At 32.1% G+C, this 21,031-nt stretch overlaps 2 long non-coding RNA genes across 3 annotated transcripts in view; both read right to left on the bottom strand.

The window, feature by feature from the left end:
• Positions 1-7,045, bottom strand: part of LOC149058816 (uncharacterized) — a 51,993-nt gene extending 44,948 nt beyond the window's left edge. The window contains exon 1 of one of the 2 annotated variants that reach the window (XR_016190108.1): positions 6,528-7,045. This is a non-coding gene — a long non-coding RNA (uncharacterized LOC149058816). The remainder of the gene's footprint in view (positions 1-6,527) is intronic. The other variant, XR_016190109.1, reaches the window with a different exon arrangement.
• Positions 7,046-13,628: 6,583 nt separating this feature from the next.
• LOC107162303 (uncharacterized) lies at positions 13,629-19,148 on the bottom strand. Its single transcript, XR_001505980.2, has 3 exons — positions 18,996-19,148; positions 15,456-15,723; positions 13,629-13,779 (listed from the first exon to the last, which is right to left on the bottom strand). It is a non-coding gene; the product is annotated as an uncharacterized LOC107162303 (long non-coding RNA).
• Between the last annotated feature and the right edge of the window lie 1,883 nt (positions 19,149-21,031).

Raw genomic sequence — 21,031 nt, 5'->3', positions numbered from 1 at the left:
ATACCTGCTACATAGGACAGGTATTAGCGTATATTTTGTATACAGAGATGATAAGAGCCGAAGTCTGAAACCGCGTGCCCTCGGAAACGCGAATCTCGTAAAAATATATTTTACGACGCCATTCCTAAGATACGATGATAATTTACTAAATTATGCAACTGTATTATTATATAGACAACCCGTTATTTTATGACGTTTGTACAATTATTATTCGAATACTTTAACTCGTCGCGTCTTTGTATTTGTATAAGTACATCATTTATGTTCTATCGATCTCGTTTAACTGCGTTTGTAAGTCAAAGTCATAATGTAGTACGCCGCGAACTGTATATGTATAATACCTGTTCCGGATATGCAGCCGGACGATATTATCTATAGGGTGATAAAATAAATTTTCCGTGCAGTACAATGATAAAAAGTATATGTATATATGTGTAAACTATACATATAATATGGAGCCTATACCAACAAATATCAACAATTTTAAAAATATAAATACAAAACGCGGGTATAGGTCGTAACTATCAATGGATGTCAAACAACTAACTGTAAATATGTATATAAATTGAAATAGTTTGTTTTTCGAAGCCTGTGAGATTGACATCGATTAATTGACAATATTTAAATTAATTTATAAACATACCTACGTTTCGGAATACTAAGAAAATTTAAATACAAAAAACACGAATTATATTGATCTGTGCCGATAAAATATAGATACCTACTATGTTAATATATCAAGTATACCAAGTCGAAACACTAATCATTAGTGACTAATGGTATAACAAACGAAAATAAAGTAAAAATAATAGATAAAATAATAAAATATTAGTCATCGAGATAGTTGAATTGAGGATTATCCTTTTGTTTAAAACCTTTTAAAGATGATATGGTGATGATATATTTTTCTCCGACATGTGACTAGAGATACAATATAATATAGTTGAAAAATGTATATGTAATAAGTACTTAAATCAAAGTAGCATGCCACTAGAAATGTTTCCTCTAAAAAGAAAATTGAGGAATTATAGTTATGTATTTGGTGCAATAGAAAAATATCTGTTAGGAATATTAGGATACAGAATTTTGTTAGGAATTAAATGAAATTTTGTTAAGTAAATATGTTTTTGGGTTAAATATATGACAAAAAATGTTGACAAACTTTTCATAAAGTTATTGTTGTCATAGTTTTTATTAACAAAAACATATTCAAAATTCATAGATTATTTCATTGTAAAAGAAAGAGAGTACCGTGCTATGGTTTTTGTTTTTATTTTTGATTTGCGTTTATATGACAATAAATAAAGCGTTATGAAAATCGGCTTCGCGAAAATCGGTTAGAAAAAAAAAGTGGTTCCCAGTCCAAAGACATAATATCTATGTTAAAATAATGACATATATATATAAGTAAGTACCTGAACTTAGTATAATTTAAGCAAAAAAAAAAAAAAATTAACATTCGACGTTTTGTCGTTTTATATTAATAATGTTTTAAACGTTTTACGCGATCTTCAAAACGACGCCATTATTATAATCTGTATTATTGCACACGTACCCAAGTTTAATTTACAGTTGCAGAACAAAAATGGGATTATTTCCCCCTTTGTTTATACACTACAATGACTACCTACTGCAACAGCAGCAGCAGCTGTAATCGTATTATACTACTAAACTTTCGGGTAGAGGGGTTTTCGCGTAATGCATAGCGCAGCGGTGAACATGGTTACAATCTAACCGCGATAAGAGCCAGTCCCATTGGCGAGGGACTACGATGGTTCGGGAGCGGTATTAAACTTTATTCCATCTCGTCTATACGCACGTAGATATTATAACACGGAATTACCGCTGCGAACGGATGAAAACCTGTAAAATAAGAAATAACTAAAAAAACATCAACTACAATAATAGAATGATGTTTCGGCATCTGAATAATTTTTTCCCCGTTCAGGAAATTATGAGTAACGATAAATTATACGATAATAGCTTTATAAAGTACAGTCGATAACAAAGCGAAATAATTGAGTTATATCTGTATCTGCATCGCAGGAGTATAAAGTGTTTTAAATGCAATTCAAAAATGACTGGAATATCTAGGAATGATCTGTCATACTTGTGTACAGAGTGTATAGGTATATAATATTTATACATAAAAATAATAATGTGCTTTTTATTATAGAGAGAAATAGATGAATGTTTTTTGTTTTTTTTTTAGTAGATAAATAAACGCAGTTAAAATTCGAATTGCTAGTGAAGCTAGGTATGGAATACAAACGAGAATAGTGAATATAGTTAATTGTTGATATATACTATACAATGCGTATCAAATATTGTTTAATTGATTTTTTATGGGTTTAACAATAATTGGTTACTAATCGAACAGTGTGCAAAGCGCATGTTGGTATGAATGGTACAATACTACAATTCATTATCCAACTACTGCTGTAATGTTGTGACCTGTTTGCGTATAATATTTATTCTACAATGACATTCTTAAGACGATCTGTTTTTCTATCGAAGGTTTTCATTTAATCGATTTTTTCGAATTAATCAGATAGTCTTATACCTACATAATACTATTATATTTATTCTTTAGACTAAGACACTAATATTATCAGATATCGTGTCGTATACAATATAAATTTTATTTTATAAAACTCGATGGAATAGAAAAAAAAACGTGGGAAAAGTAGTAATAACTAATAATACCTTTCTATGTCTATTATTTATGTATTTAGCTATTATATTAATCGTTACTATACATATATCAAACACAAATAATAAGCTAATAATATTTCTTATGAATATTTTCAGGTGATGAGACAAGTTCGGTATGCGAGTACTCGTGAAGTGCGCGATCACGTGTCGGGAGTGAAATATTCTTATCGCCGTATGGTACCGTGAAGTGATGATGTAGTGTCGTGAAGTACCCGGTAATCGAATAGGATTGAACGAATTCATGTCTGCGCCAACACCATTCAGAGTAGCAGGTAAGAAAAAAATTCAAAATTGACTATTTTTGGTATTACAAATCGTGAAAAAGAAAAGTCTTCAAACGATATTAGAATACATGATAATTCAAGTATTATAATATTAATATATCTCCCCTAAGACGTGCGTCTGGTGCAGAACTGCAATTATTGCAGTAGTTGTAAGGATACAATACACAATTATTACAGTGATGCGAATTTTCAAACCGCACGACGGTGCCAATAAAACCGTACTACAGGTGTGTGAGTGTATTGATGACAAGATACTTCAGTAACTGCAGTTGGGTACTAAATTTTCTATAGTTTTATAAAGTCAGGAGTAATTTTAATTTCTTAATTTTTTTTCTTATAGAATATCTATAATACCTATGTCTATTAATCTGGTATAAGACGTCAAAATAGTATTTTAAAATAATTGTAAAAATATTATACTCACAGTTTATATAATACTAGCTATAAAACTATTGAATATCGAGAGAATGGTGTACCTATATATTGCAGGTGGTGATAAATAATAATTACATATTCTTATAACTTATATAAAATGTAATAACTGCATGGTCATAGTTCACTCAATTCTGGTTTAATATATTAAAACCAACAACAGTAAATGAGTGTTCTTCGCACTTCTGCAGTACAGTGATTCGCTAAATATTATATAATGAAGCACTTGGAGACAACAATAATGGTTTTGGGACGTCCTCTTAAAATCCAGCGCATCGACATTACATTCTATAGGTACTTGCACATAACATGTTTTTTCAAATGATATAATGTATATAGGTTCTACTTATAAGTATAAAAAATATATCAACCTGCTGTTATATACGATGCACATTGCAACAATGCAAGTCGAATACGAACTTTGATCGACCGCAATTGCAACGACGTTTACGCTTCATAGACGTATATTATGTTTTATATATTATTATATGTGTATAGTGTATATATAATAATACGTGCATTGACTGCGCGTAAACTACTCTATAAAAACGGTCGTAAAAACGACGATCGACTATTTTATATACGTCTAGTACTGCGCGGACTTTGGAAACATCGTTTATAATATTCAAATGACTATACGTTCTCAGGTCTGGCTATGTAAAACGCGTGTATATACGCACTCGGAACGCATAAAACCGTTTTATACGTGTCATCTTGCAGAAAATTAATGATATGGATTATTAATATTATTAAGTTTATTTTTGTAGAATTTATAACGTATTTTGTGTTATTACACGCGATGTATATTAGGAGACTCGCGTGCTTCGGCCACTATTCATCGTCATCAATTATCAGGTATATACATTGAAATAATATATATTATTATACAGGCACCGTGCGATACAAAAATTACTTCATATTTATTTTATACACCTGCATGATTGTAGGAGTGCATGTACATCCATCAACTCGAATAATATTAAAATGGGTACCGCTAAAATATAGCCATATTAAATAAATCAAAATTTACTTAACGTGATACGAAAATTTTTGAGCCACCCAAAACGAATTAAATATTTCCGTTGTTGGTTAATAATGAATAAATATAAATATCGTAATAAACCACAATACCAAACGATTATTAATTGTTAGGTTATGTATCAAAAAAAAGTTGGACGTGAGGTATATTTTCTATACTGGAAATATAAGTATGTTTTTTTTTTAATTCTATAATGTCACGAATTTCTGTTTAAATAAACTTTTACTATTTTTCAAGGGTTGGCATAGACATTTTTTCTTCCTATATTTTGTTTAAAATTGCCGAGTGAACGTTTTTTTGAAAAAAATTATATATTGAAATAAAATTAAGGATAGGTACTCTGTAGCTTTTGAGTTATTATAATTTATAACTCCAAATCGATAATAGGATAAATTTTATATTATATAGTATATGTAGAATATTGATCATTTAAACATAACACAACAGATTATTAATATAATATACAATATAAAATTTTTAATATTATCAAAGTAATATATTATATTATACATTATAAGTAGATATAAAATCGATATGGACCTGAGTTGCTTAATATAAATACAACATAAAATAGGTATATCGGTCAGTAATATTTATTCAAGTTTATTTCTTTGAAATTATATTTCATCTAAAACTATAGATTCTATAAATTCACCATACATGTCTATAATACCCATATTATATATATTATATATTCAATGTTATAGAATATTACGTCCAGATTATCATCACAATAACCTGCTACCTATAAATACGTAATATATTATTATTATGGTATAGAGACAATGGAAAACTCAAATATCGATTCCAGTAGATACTATCCAGTTTAGGTATACGTACATCAATTTAAATAGTCATTACACAGATACTCCGTATATTAAAGACGTGGCGTAAAAAATTAAGCGTTTGAAAACATGATTTTTAACTAGATATAAACCTAGGTATACGTATAGCCACACTGCGGGTTGAATAAAATTCTTACTTAAGAGTTAAGACATCATGCTAATTACAACAGAATGATTAGATCGTGTGTCTAGCTCTTGTCTAAAAGTGTGTGCGCACAAAGTCAATTTCAACACATATAATGACATAGATATCGCTTAAGAATATATCGCCCAAAAGTCGGATCACTGCGGCAAAAAAACTATTTTTGCACGCGGCGGAATGCCGCGTCATTGGTTTCGTCCACAAAAAAAAAAAATCATGGCGCAGCGGCTGTGGCGGCGGCAGGTCCTTCGATCCTGGTCGCGAAATTTAGGCGACGGTATTGTCATTGTGTAATGATGGTGACGTCGCGACGGCGATGGCCAGGCCGACCGCCACCGGGCGCCATGCCGGATAGGAGGAGTCGCGTGCAGGTCGCGAGGACAATGGTAGCAGATCGGGACCGGCCCTCGACCTGCCGCCGCCGCGGCCGGACGCTGTGTCGCTGCCTTTCCTTTCTCTCGCTCTGTCCGCGAACTACCCTCGGGGATGATGGGATTTCCGATCGTCCAGATGGCGGCAGAGTCGGTCGCGACCGCGACAAGCGGAATTCGCACGAAACCCACATCGCTGCACCCCGGCGAATAAAATATATAAAATAATTTATTTTTATTACCGATAATAATATGTCGTAGAGGTATATTACGGTAGTAATATCGTAGTATATATATATGGTACACGTACAATCGCGTTTATTGAAATCCGCCTGTAGCGTGTCTCCTCGGAGACTTCAGCGCCGATGAGGGACTATAATATGATGAGATTTCCAACACATGGTGGTTCCTATATATCATAATTATTTCAGCCGAAATGAAAACCGATCTATATATAGCCTATATATTTTATATATACATCTTCGTTATACCGATGAGAGTCGAAGGTGCCGGTATCAATTAATATATATATATTATTATTATTATTATTATTTGAGTTCCGCGAGCTGGCCTAATAGTTGGCGAATATTAATATAATATAGATATTGACCTATATCTAATCTAACGCGAGCTTTTGCAATATATTATTATATTAAAATAATCATTGGATATAATAATCGTATACGAAATTTCACTCACCTTGGGTCTTCGGCAGCGGGCTGTGCGGCGATGTGTATGTATAGAGTGCCGTGTGAGTGCAGGTCCAGCGATGATGTTCGGCTACAGTGTCGTACAGGTACGAGAGTTTTAGCGTGTAAAGAGGAGCAAGCAGCGGTCCGATCGAATTCCAAATGCTGAATACGCGACAATAAGTAGTGAGCCGATCGAGAAAGGCTTTGACGCTCGTGAAGAATATGGAATAGGTAATAATGATAACGATAATAATGGTCATCGCGGTCGTCGCAGTCGTCGTTTACCTATACGAAAAATGCGAGACGTTCGACGATTGGTCGACGACGGCGGCGGCGGACTGTCGTTTTCTCATGACCCAGATAATATTAAACTCTTTACACCCAAATTGGTTTTTTTGGAGATGAATTTATTCGTTTTTTCTTTTTAAACGTCTCTCCCTCGTATAATAACGGCCCAGCCGCAATAAACGTTGTGGTGTGGCCCAGTGACCCCTTTCTCACTGAGCACATTACGTGGACAACTGCGGGGTAGGTATACCTGCCAACACGCTATACCTATACATGTCCGATGACTGCATTGTCTTGGTCGACTTTTCAAAAGAATTCTTTAACCCTTTTCGTCTTTGCGTCCGAGTTTTTTGCTCTACGCTCCGAAAACAATACCCGCAGCGCCGCGACGGTGACAAAAAACTGCGCTGCACGTAACGTATTATATTTTAAAATATTACTATCGCTCATGTATTGTTATTGTTATACTCTATGTGTGTGTATTTACCATTTATATAAGTCACTCCGTTACGGTCGTAACGAAATTATATCACGCGTTCAGGTCCAATCACCGGCCTCGTATTGCTGGTGTATAGGTATATATACGCATAAATATATATAATATATATGTGTGTGTGCGTGCGTGTGTTACCACAACACCACAAACACACCCGCGTGCGTATTATACGCCTCGAGTGCTCCGAAAAAACAGCTTTTGTCCGCAAAATAAGGTCATCGCGGTGATAAAGAGAAAATTTCTCCCTACCCCGAACACGATCTGTAACCATCGCGTGGGGGGGTAGGTTTTGATGTTTTGAAAAGCGATGCGCGAGTTTCATGTTATACCAAATTTATTATAGTGCAATGTATTTCGAACGAAATATATTCCTGTTGGTGTAGCTGGACGAGAATGAAATCAAAATGCCATATCATTGTGTAGGTACATCCGTTTTGGATAATCGCTTATCATTGCTGTTATCATATATAGGTACCCCATATTACAATTAATGTTTCACCGCATAACGGTGAAAAAGTATGTGTCGAGAACTAAACATATTTGGAATAATAAATCGTAGAAGCGAATGTGATGTGACAATTTGTAGGATAAATTAAATATCTGTAATACGTTTTACCCACACAATTCCTACTGTGGCGCTCCTAAGTAGTGGACTCTGTATAGTCACCAAATTTAAATGAAATTCTTGATTAGAACCTCTCTATCTTACCCCCTCCCACCACCTATACCTAACACGCAGATATACGATATAAGCATACTGCAGGGTATAGGCGCATGTTTGCACCCAACACGAATTGCACTGTGAAAGATATAAATACGTAAGAAAATATGTAAAAAAATAATTGAGTTATATTTATGTTATTTATACTATATTATTATATACATATATATAAAATATTATTATGCACGTACTACATTTTTACGACTTCTATATATTATATATAATATATATTATGAAAAATAAAACTCATTTCTCGAGCGTGATTGGATTCTTGTTTATTGCTCGGACGAATATGTATGGTAGGTACGTAATATATATATATATATATATAATATAGTTACATAATAATATATCATACATACGTCCAATATATATATAGGTATACCTAACTATATACGCACAGATGCACCGTCGTATCTTTGATGTGCCGGAATCTCTGAAAACCTTAGCCATTTTAATTTTTATAAGTGTTATTATAATTTAAAAAAAAAAAAAAACGAAAGATAAGATACTTCTTATCTTAATAGATAATATACCGCTTGTTCACCATTTTAGTGAACTCTGACTTTCTCGGCCGGATTATTTTGGAATGAATAGATTTTTTTTTACAAGCTAGTGGTATATAAATACAAATTTTCAAATAAATTTCAAATGTTTAACCCTCGCGGTACTCAACATATTTTTTTTTTATAATACATCTTTACTATTCATTATAAAATACATAAAACCATTTGAAATTATTTATTATTGGTTACTTTTTGAATATATTTACGTTTTTTTTTTTTTTATTCGTTTTATAAATAAGATTTACATAATATGGATATAAAATTATTAATTTAAAATTGATTATACAGCTGTATAAGTAAAAATATTCAAAAAGTAACTAAAACTATAAAACCATAACGAAATAATTATAAATAGTGTCATGCATTTTAATTTGTATAATGAATTGTAAAAATATATATCTATTAAAATTTGAATGGCTCTCATTCAGTCAATTTTGGTTTTAGAGCCATGGTTAATTGCTCAAAATGACTTTAAAAAATTCAGTCTATCTGAATTCGATATCAAAAATACCGGTTGCTATTAAAAAAATAAGTTGCGTTACCTATGCACATGCGCCTACCGAAAAAGTTTAAAATTTAAAATTTATCTGAAAATTTGTATTTATATACCACTAGCTTGTAAAAAAAAATTAATTTATTCCAACATAATCCAGCTGAGAAATTCAGTGTTCCCGAAATTGGTAAACAGTGCACGGTATATAATACGAGAACATCTGCAGTAAGATACATATATGACTTTTAATTATATATATATGGAACAAAGTGTTTGAGATGTTTTGGAAATCGCGTAAATACCTAAACTTTATAATAATAATAAAATATACTTTTTTATTGACCTTAAGAATTGGCAACTATATATGGCCATTAGTTTTTTATAATGAGTTTAGGAACACTTATATGTGGGGCGAGTATTCGTTAAAAACCCAGGTGGTCACCTATCCGGGAATTAAGCGGCGCCAGCATTAACCTCAGATCACATATTATAGTGACTGATGCCAATCATCAAGCCATACCAGGTCCATAATAATTATATAATATTTTAATAAGTACCTATATAATTCATATACATACAAATCGACCTCTAAACATAGTAGCATAGTATAAATAAATATATAAATACCTATCTATAATTAAATGTTCCTAATATATGCTACTGTTTTTATTTTTATTTTGATTATTCGTTATTTCTTCATCAGATATCTGTTATTTATTGTAATAAAAATTTCAATCGATTAAAAAAAATATTAATTCTGACCGGTTTTGTGGATAAAAACAATGGTACAGTTGTTTCTTTATGTATTTTAAATTACTAATAATTTTCAGATATAAATTGAATAAAGTTGAATTTTAAGGCGTTTTGACATTTAAGCACAAGGTTGATCATAACATTTCTGAAACCACTGCATATATTATTATTTTTTATATAGGATTAAAAAATACATTTTATTCGTTAGTAAAATATTTTTACGAGCAAATAAGCAACTTTAATTTAATTTAAATAAAATCATACGATAAATGCACTACTTAAATAAGGCATCTAAATCTAATTTTACTCACAATTTATATAGTTATTTATTGAATATTGTAATATGGACCTATATTTAATTTTTACACAATAAGTACAAATATAATATACGTTTCATCAAATCAAAATTATCATTATTCGTTATTATGAATAATTTATGAATATTTATGTATAAGGTGGATTATTTATGATAAAATAAAAAGTACCATAAATAACAACGTATATCATATAATAATATTATAGTCATTTTAAATATATTTTGTTCAAAAATAAAATTTAGTCAGCACACAGTCAATAAATTATTGAAATACGTATTAAATGTATTATTCATTTTTATTATATACAGCTATAGGATAGTACCTATCTATAAATACGCAAATATTATAACTCAATTTTTTTTAAAGTTAAATTATAATTTATATAGTTCTATGGACTGCATTATTAAATGCACAAAAAATTAATGTTTTGTGTATCTTTTATAATTTAACAGCATATAATTTCACATTACCATGAGTGAATCATAATATGTACTATCTACCGTCATAATTTAATATAGGAATGACTGTAATATACTATCTTGCAACCGGCACCGTAGTATTCTAGTATATATCAATTATACAAATAAAATGTACATCATAATATACGACTCCAATGATTCCACATATTATATATACAATAAAAGTTATACGATTTCCTTACTTATTACTATTCTTGAATTAAAAAATCTCATTATTATTAATTACATATTATAATTATAGATTAAAGAGAAGCAAAATCATATTCGTCCAAGAAATAAAGAAATATAATACTCGTATATAGTATCTTAACGGTCTAAGATTAAATCACGTAATACTTATTATGCGTACATTTATGTAAATGCATATAGCATATGCACAACGTGCCCATGTTTTATATATTATATTGAATGGTAATAATATTTTGGTCGTTGGACAGCGTTTAGAACATTTAATTAAATAAATTGATTTATTAATTTGTAATATAGGTATCCGTTATTTATATGTTGTAAATATAATATTTATATTTCATATCTTATTATTCCTAGAAAAAAACCATCCAATACCTACAATATTATTAACATTTTAAAGCGTATAGTCTTCGTATATATTATTAGGCACACGTGTTAAGAAATCCTTAACAGTTATTACGAGTTTATGGAGGCCGCCCGTGTTCAATTTAATTTATTTAATTATTTATACGGAAACACTATACATTATAATTTAAAATAGTGGACGTATTGTAGCTATTATATTATACACACCACTCCGTTCTGTACCAAGATATTATATTATTATAATATTTGTATTTACTGATATTTGTGTATTTACAAAATTGTTATTTGATGTTAAATAATGGATTTTTCTCTCACACTAATAATTTTACAGAAGGTATTTACGAACATAATATTTTTAGAAAACTTGTTTGAATAATTTTTATTATTCTTTATAGTACCCACCAATATAATATACACATATACAATATTAGATACACCTTTAATTTACTTTCAGTATATGCATGCGACATATTTTATTCAATTATCTATAAATTCGATGTCTTCCAAGTGTTTCGAAAAATAATGATTACCTACCTATTTATATTGCCACTACAACACTAAATTCAATGGCTTTAGTCAATTTGCACCAAAATTGATCCAAAATATATACAACATGAGTAATTTGCGTCATTTTTTTTTTTTTTAATACGAAGATATCGAGGAATAATCAAATATTTCAAAATTGAAAATTCGATAATCGAACAGATAAATAATAATTTTGGTGCAAATTACAAATTCTATTTTTGACTACTTGAGAATGGTGAAAATTACATACCCTTATTTTGGTGCTAATTACAAACACTACTGTCGGCTACCTGCAATGGTGCAAATTACAAACCACCAATTCAACTAATGGCATGTAAAATTTTATATTATAGACCTTCACTATATTCTTAATATATTATATTACGCAACAATATAATATCTATCTATGATCTGTAAAATGTTTTTTAATCGTGTGAGCATTTTAATTAATATTTAATAACGTTTTTAGACTTTAATTTTGTATAGTGATCGTACATAAGTTCTATTATGCTTCTTAATAACGATTATTTTACTAAGCACACTAATGAATTACTTTAAGAATTACTCAAACTCATCATTATTACATAGATTCTAATTTTCGAAACACACTCGTTGATCTACGCAGTGACGCCACAAGATTTTTTTGCATATAAAATTATTGTATTGACTTACCCTATAATATGAGTGTATAACATATAGGTACACACAAGTTCTTAGATCAAAGTCGTGACCGATGTAGAACTTGATGTTTTTATCGAAATATAGTTTTAAAAATAAATATATCAAGGGCATATGTGACTAGATATTCTGTTATAACATAAGATCATAATATAATAGGTACTATTTTTCATTTCAGGACTGAAAAAACTTATACACCACCCAAACGTACAATTTTATTTGTAAGCCCGACGCTCATATCGTGATTGAGCGAACACATAAAAAAAAAATTACAAAGCGTTTTTTTCTTTTAAACTGTTAGGTATCTATATAATCAGCAATACGACGCATCACATATATTATTATTATTATAAATTATGCATTTTACGCAATTTAATATGTATTGTATGTAATATTGTAACGCGCCGTTTATAGAAATTTGTGTTTGTTATATGTATAAGACCGCATCACGCAAGCCTACTCTTCGCTATATATATGTACTATGACTGCTACTATATACTTATAATAATGATAATGATAAACCTACACGTTTCTCGTATCGTACAAACATCGTAAACATTATGGATTTACAACTGTCGTGTGATTTCTCATAGGGACAAACGGGTTTCGCGATCGTGTAATGCACAATTTACCTAATATTATAATATAATATAAAATGTACGTATGTCATAGGTTTATGTATATTATTTTGCAGTTCCGATAACAAACTCGCGGCCGATTACAGTCATACAATAGTATAACATAGCTAGAGTATAAAATATATAAATTGTTTCTCTTTTTCAAAATAGAGAATTACACATCATATATAGTGATATAAATAATGTAATAATAAAAAAACTAACAAATGGATCGAGTAGGCTTGCCGAGTAAAACAATATTAACAATAATTTATATTATTATAGAAATCAAGACGTTATATTAGATAATATGTAAGTATATAGATACCTCTCACGATGGTATAATAATAATAATTTTAATCAATTTTAATAAAATACTAAATTTATATACATGAGCAGTGAATAATTTTTTAACAATCTTAATATGTTGCATGTATTTACGGTAACACCCGACAAATATTATAACAATATAGATTAATTGTATACGCGAAAAGGCGACTTCGTAGTGAATAGTGATGCTGCACAGGCCGCGTGACGGGACAACTTCTGGACGATCGGTATGGCACCCTGTTACGTATACTGAAGGTATACCGGACAGTTTTATAATGCACTCAGGATACATTTAGTATACGTACAGGGTGCCACGCATTATTCGTCGAGTAGACATTTGCAGCTCTGCGTCGGATGAGAACGGACGAGGCAGACAGGCGGACGGACGAAGCTGCAGCTTGCAGTATGTCATCATCGTATCTGCAGCGGTCCGACACACATCTGGAAACGGAAAGACAATATTATTATTGTGATATTATAATGATGACGGTATCGTATGCACGACGTGATGTGTGTGTGTGTGTGTGTGTAATAATACGGAAAAATAATATTATATTGCAACAAAACGAATGAAAAAAAGTAAAAAACCTCTCGGCCGGACGTCGCGAACAATAGTTGGTGTGGCGGGCCACGGTGCATATGGTCGGACTGTAGTAGTCACCGTGGCGGCATAGCGGGAGAGAGAGAAAACGAGTGCGATGCGCGTGCAGCTACACAAAAGATTATTTTTATTTATCATCGCATCGAGGGTGATATTATACAACGCACGAAACGGCGTACCATATACTGTATACCGTATATGTAGTACACGATCGCATCATTATATATATTATAATATGTACATACAAAAGGGTTAGAAATGTTTAATAAAAAGAGGCCATGTTTGTTATATTAGCGGCCATTCGGCCTCGGCGGGGGGGCGAAAAATATAAGCTACGGCGTTCATTTAAAAACGAAAAAAAAAAACGTCCGTATCAAACGCGATTACCTTTTTAGACGAAGAGGACGATTATTGGCTGACGAAATTTTCTCTCGCGAGTCGCTCGCTGCAGTCTTCGCAATAATATCGTCGCGATGTGTGTTCGGCGGCGACGACGCACGGCCACCGTCGACGGCTGCGGCATGATGACGATGCGGTCGGTCGCGCAAAAGACAGTCGGCGGTGGCATTTTCCGCAGCCCGGCGCGCTGCAAAGTCACCGCCGCGGCGCCTGCGCTGGCCGTCCGCCGCGGGCTTTTGCCGGGCCAACGGCGGCGGGTGGACGAGCGTCCCGCCCCGCCGATCGATACGCAACGAAGGAGTGGCTTTTCACCCAACGCCCACCCCCACCCTCCCACAACGCCACCGCCGCCGCCGAAGCGATAAAACTTTTACGCGCACGCGACCCGAAAGGCTGCGCATCAAGAAGACGCGTCATTCGCCGCAGCAATCCTATATAGGTACTCTGCAGGGTAACTGGAAATTCTCGATGCGTCTCGAAACGACTGTAAAAAAAAAAGCCCTTTTTCAAGCCATCGTATATGATATTTAATATCGTACGACGCTTTTATGTTTTTCGTCGACTCGAAATTCGCGAGCGATAATATTATTCGATTCACATTCACGTACAAACCTGCACCTCGAGCTTGCAAACACTGCAGGTGTACCTATGCATATTATACTCAATCAGACGTTTATTGCAATATTCGTCTATATGATACATTAATATTATCTATCGAAGTCGCGGGTATTAGGACGGGTAGGCTATACGGCCCATAAATAATGTGCAACGTTGCAGCGTATAATATGGTGTATTATAAACGCGGTACATGGTCGCGTAACCGTGACCTGGTAACGTGCGTGGCTTCCACGAGAGCACGCAACGATAGGAAAACACCGTACGGAAAACAATAAGCCTAATAAACATACACGCGTATGAGCCGAACAGTGCTGTTCAGAAAGAAAAAAAAAAGCTATAGTTTCACGACGGTGGGGGTGGAGGTATAATATTATATTATTATCCGACTTAGCTGGGAAACACACGCGCTCGCCACGTTATAATACAAACTACAATATATTATGCGTATACGTGTTAAAATTATTATAATACTATGATATAGGCATGGAAAAATCGTCACCTTTATTATTGTTTTTCATTTCCTCTTCACTCCCGCGATGCAGTATCTCTGCACCATTACGCAGTTATATTGTGTTGAAATAATATTTTATGCAGTACGCGACGTTTGTTCGTGTGTGTACATCGAGGGCATAATCCGTTGATTCGAATTCTCCAGACGTAGGTAAATCCCGCGGGTCTCGTCGCACACGCATTACGCGTGTACACAATATTATAATATAATGGCCGTTGCTGCTATACATCTGCAGGCAGCGATTTCATATGAATACCTGTGGAGGGAAAAAACAAACACGGTACAATACAACGACAAATATTACCTATGTGATAACAATAATAATAATATATCATTTATAATAATGTAACGCGATGTCTAATGCGTTTCGCAATAATATTATACGGTATTGCGTGATACTGTAGCCGAGTGGGTACGATTATAAATACAATAATAATATTAATAATAACAACAATATAATATAGGTAAACGTGCATGTCTAATGGGCGGTGAGTAAACAACATGCAGTGATAACGTACGTACGGGATTCGACGACGACAAAGGGTCGTCGCGACACCTATATACCTACAAATCGTCGTTGGCAGGATTTCCGTTGTGTAAACACAAGGACGAGACGAAGACGATAAAAAAAAAACAAACAAACAAACGAAGATAAATCGCGATCTTCGGCTGCGGCGCTCGCGACGGACGACGGAAGTCCGCCGCAGTGTGCAAATACTTCGGGCTCCGGTGCGGTACTGTGAGGGGTTTTTGCGGGGGCTGGCTTATATATTGGGATATCGAAAACGGGGAACGGGAAATAAGAGGCGAAACGAAATAAAAAAACAAACCCCCGGCTCTTTTTTTTTTTTGGTCGTCGACCCTCCGCTACGTACGCTCGAACACACACGCCGCTGCAGCCTGCAGTTCGCCTACTCTATACATTATTATTATATGCGCATACTCTTTGCGTATTGTGTGGAGGAGAATCATGGCTTGCAGAGGGTTGTTAAATTATCGAACGGGAAGCGGTTTCGCATCGTCAGCGGCGGTGGCGGAGGTGAAGGCAGCGGCGGTGGTGGAGGTGATGGCGGGGAGTAGCTGATGTCACATACATATATATATATATATATACACAGCAGTAATGGCGTGCGCGATGGAATCGTATATATTATAATGGAGAGGGTCACCGCCGCAGAGAGAGCTGTAATGGATTCCGCGCCCTCGCACAGTGTAATATATACGTGTTAAATTTATAAAATATAATATGATTTATATATATTAAGTACATGTGTGGTACTCGGACGTTTTGATGGCGAAAGAGCTCGTCGTAGTTGTGTATAATGTGCGTGTATAGGGTTAAAACGATATAGGGGCAAGGGAATGGATATGATATAATATATATATGAATATATGATATAATATTTTTAATGCATATCCGGACAGCAGTCGTGGTTATCAGATGACAATAACTAGTTAGTATGCAATCATTGGTTAAGATTTTATCATATGTCGGGATGGGACGCGAAAAAATAATTTAAGGTACGCATTGGCTGTTTTTTTGTTTTCATTTATCTATAACCACACAATTATGTTGAAACGTAATTATATTAATTACAAAAAATAAATCTTATCAATACAATGATTGCAATTATTATAATATTATTGGTCTATAACCATGTATTGCAACAGAAGTGAAAAACTGACACAAACGCATCATATTATTAATAATAATTAAGCTTATGTAATGTTTTATTAACGTGTAAGAATCTATTTAAATATATTTTTAATGTGACAAGATTTGGTAAAATTATAAAAGTTAAGTATAATATTATAATATGTAAGTATGTATTTGTATAAGTTAAGTGTGTTTAGTTTATCACAATCATAACAATACTACGGACTGTACTTATATTATCTTTATATTTAAAAAAATTATAATTATAATATATATATATATATATATGAGTTTTCAAAGACTCGAATTCAATTTAAATTAAAACATTTACTATTTTATTACTATACCATGAGATTAATGTTTTTTTTTTTTTTTAATTGAACTTAAAAATATCAACAGCAAAGGTTATTAGTTTTTTGTTTAATACATATTGAATGATTTCTAGAACAAAATTATACAATTAATGTGGCGTTAATTATGTCTGATTTCCACTAAAATTAATATTATGTTTATCTTTAGCAGAAGGTTTAAATTGTATTGTATAGGTCGATTTTTCTTAGGAAAGCTAACATATTTGCGATTTTTTCGAAATTAATGTTAAAGTGTTTGATTAATGATTATTTTACTTTATTATATTTTTATCTTTATTTTACAGAATTATACATGTAAATATGTAATATAGATAGAGTATATCAAATATAGATTACTTATAAGCACACAAAATAATTTCGTTTTTCGACCGATATTGAAAAAACGCATGTTAAATATCTAAATATGTAATAATATGTATATTAACATATAATGTGTAAATAGTAGACAGACTAAATAGAAATATACAATTACAGTTATGGTCTACATTAATAATACGAATCTGTTGGTGATAGTTATATTGTGCGTTATAAATGCGCAGCTGAAGCCGAGGTCGATTAACATTCTATAAATTAGCATCATCAAGATATAATAATATTTTTAATTCATAACGACTGAGAAAATCGGTTTCGAGCAATTGTAGCACAAATCATAATATTGTCGAAATAAATATATTTGAATTGACGGCGATTAACTTATCTGGTGTCTAATGATATTGTAATCGAAAAAACACGAATTTATTGTGGATCACTTGAAAAATAAACTGGCTAAATAAAAAATAAAAATAAAAATATTCTGCAGAGTCTAATAATTAAAATGACGGCATATCATTATATGCATCACTCAGCGGACAATGCAGATTATGACACAAACGTAAGTGAAAATAGAAAATAGTATTAGGAATTAGGACTAGTCATATTTATCATTTAATGATCAATATGAAAATAAAATATTAATACAAAATTAGTTTTTACCGACATTAGGTCAGACAGTGGTTAAGCCTTTGGATTCAAAAACGGAGAAAATAAAAATATCGTTCAACCATTATAATTTGATGATACTATATATGTATTATATTATTATAAACTGCGAGGTGAGGCGTACAATGGGAACGCATTCGATCAAACGTTTCACGGGCCAATACGACGTGCTCGCGTTAAAGTCGGTTTAATATTATGTTATATTAATGTGTGTATTATAATATGTACTATGTACGCATACACGATTCGCCCGTAAAACAAACTAAAAAGCAATAACACGATTATACGTATATGCACATACCGGTATCGTACACGAAAAACTAAATAATATTTGTAAATACATTGTATCCTTTTTATTTTATTCCTCACACATATTTTCGCACATGTAGCTCTCGGCGGCGGCACCGAGTACGTTTATTTTTTATTATAATATTATGAAAACGATTTCGGTCGGGCAAAGGAAAAAAGATTTGATTTTTTTGTTCGAGCGTTGGAAAAAAAATATTGTTCAAAAGTACTCACCGCCGCCGTGGTCGTGGTCGTCTGAGGTCTTGCAAATATCGTCGCCGTGGAGTCGTCTTCAATCTTGCAGGTCGTCGTCTTCGTCTTCATCGCGTCTCTGTGGTCGCTGTGGACTTCTCATGTCTTGACAGATGCGATCGACTATTGCCGGTACGTACGGTCAGCGGCTATTTAAGCCACTGGTCCCGGGCGGCCTTTACCGTTTAATCGGTCGATAAGTAAATAATTGTTGTCCGATTATAGTTTCGGCGGGGCTTATCTCATCGCATGTGTCGTCCGTCCGCCGCCGCCGCCGTTGATTATAATATTATTATTTCCACACCGCGCAGTTGACGCACACAATATTTAACGATGTCGCTTTAATCTATTTTTTTTTCTTTAATTAAATAATTACTTTTATAGTTTGCCCCGACAACAATATTATAATTACCCGACGTGGTGAATTAAAATATATTATTTTATTATGCTCTGGCGGCCGCAGATAAAAATTATATACTGTTATACACCTATTGGATACAAATAACCACGTGTCCAATTTTTATCGTTCTCTTTCGTCATCTGCGGGTAGCCCTTTAATTTTTTTTTCCTACAATATTGAATCAAATTATCTTGTTATAACTTAAGTACCTTCAACATTAATAATACTGTTGCATGATTTATGTCGTTATACACTGCAATATAGCGTTATCGCCACTTATGACCTAAATTTAGTGTTCGGTACACAATATAACGCTCTCCAACAACAGTTTAATTCCAGTCTTGACGTACAGAACGCAACTCTTAAGACGTTTAGATTTTAAATGTGTCGTCTTTTATTTATTATTACTTTGATGTTAATCTACGAAAAGAGAATTCAATAGTATATATTATAGTTCGTTAAATTTATTTTAATTTCTTCTCCAGATTTCGTATCCGTTTATGCATATGTTGTTATTATCTACTACTGAGTACTGACATTTAGATATTGGATTTTTTAATTTAATGACAATTTATATTGGTTTTAACTTTTTTATAGGACATTAGATATCTTCTATTGACGTGTAATCATTTTTAAATGACATATAAAATATTTGTTTACGGCTTAACATGCATTTAGGATCTGATGGTCGTAATAAAAACGATATAAAACACTTTTAAAGCACTTACAACTATCTATAAGTCATTCGAAACTGAAGACATTTATCACTGCAGGCTCCACATTGACATATTATATTGTAAATGACTTATGAATTTTGATTATTGACGACCGTCATTCTTATTCGAATGAGATAAATTATTTGATCATTAGTTGCATGCTATATAATTATATATAATGAATATATATAGTTAATTTTAATTAACATTTATAACATTTATTTGATTGAAATATTTTTAAGTGTTTCTAACGTTACTTATGATATGTGTGTTAAATATATGTAATGTTAAGATTATAAGATTTTAATTTATAAATTATAATGATTCCAGTCATTTGAAACAGTTTATTTTTTTCAAAAAAAATTACAATACAATTTATTGACAATTAAGGCATTGGTTGGTCTTAAAAAATTCAAAGATAAATTTAAAATTCACAAAGTATGAAAAAAAATGTACCTAATACACAAACACATGTTGGAAAATTTTCATTTAATAACGATGGACAGTGTAAGTAAGTTAGGACGGCAATGTTTTTGAGTATAATTTACGGTATAGGTACATGGTACATTCTCTATGAAAAGTAAAAGATACATTTTCCAAAATTTAATTGAGATAATCAGGAAAATATTATTTATAGTTTTATAGAAGAAAAAATATTGTTAAAATAACTGACTAACTTACAATGTAAATCAGAAATAAATAGCAGCTTAATGTTCTTTGGAGTGATAAAATTGAGTTTTACTGACGATTTTAATGGTATATGTGACATAAATATTATGTTTTAAAAAATTAAATAATAAAAACCCGATATATTTTATGATATTATTCTCAATGTATAATTCAAAAGTCTAATGAACGCTTTTTGATTTTAATGTCTTTAATTTTATTATTTTACGTTCACA

This window comes from Diuraphis noxia, unplaced genomic scaffold (assembly GCF_037042655.1).
Source record: "Diuraphis noxia isolate RWA-SAM2 unplaced genomic scaffold, SU_Dnox_SAM2 contig0002, whole genome shotgun sequence".
Taxonomy (NCBI): Eukaryota; Metazoa; Arthropoda; class Insecta; order Hemiptera; family Aphididae; genus Diuraphis; species Diuraphis noxia.
This window is presented reverse-complemented; position numbering and strand designations above follow the sequence as displayed.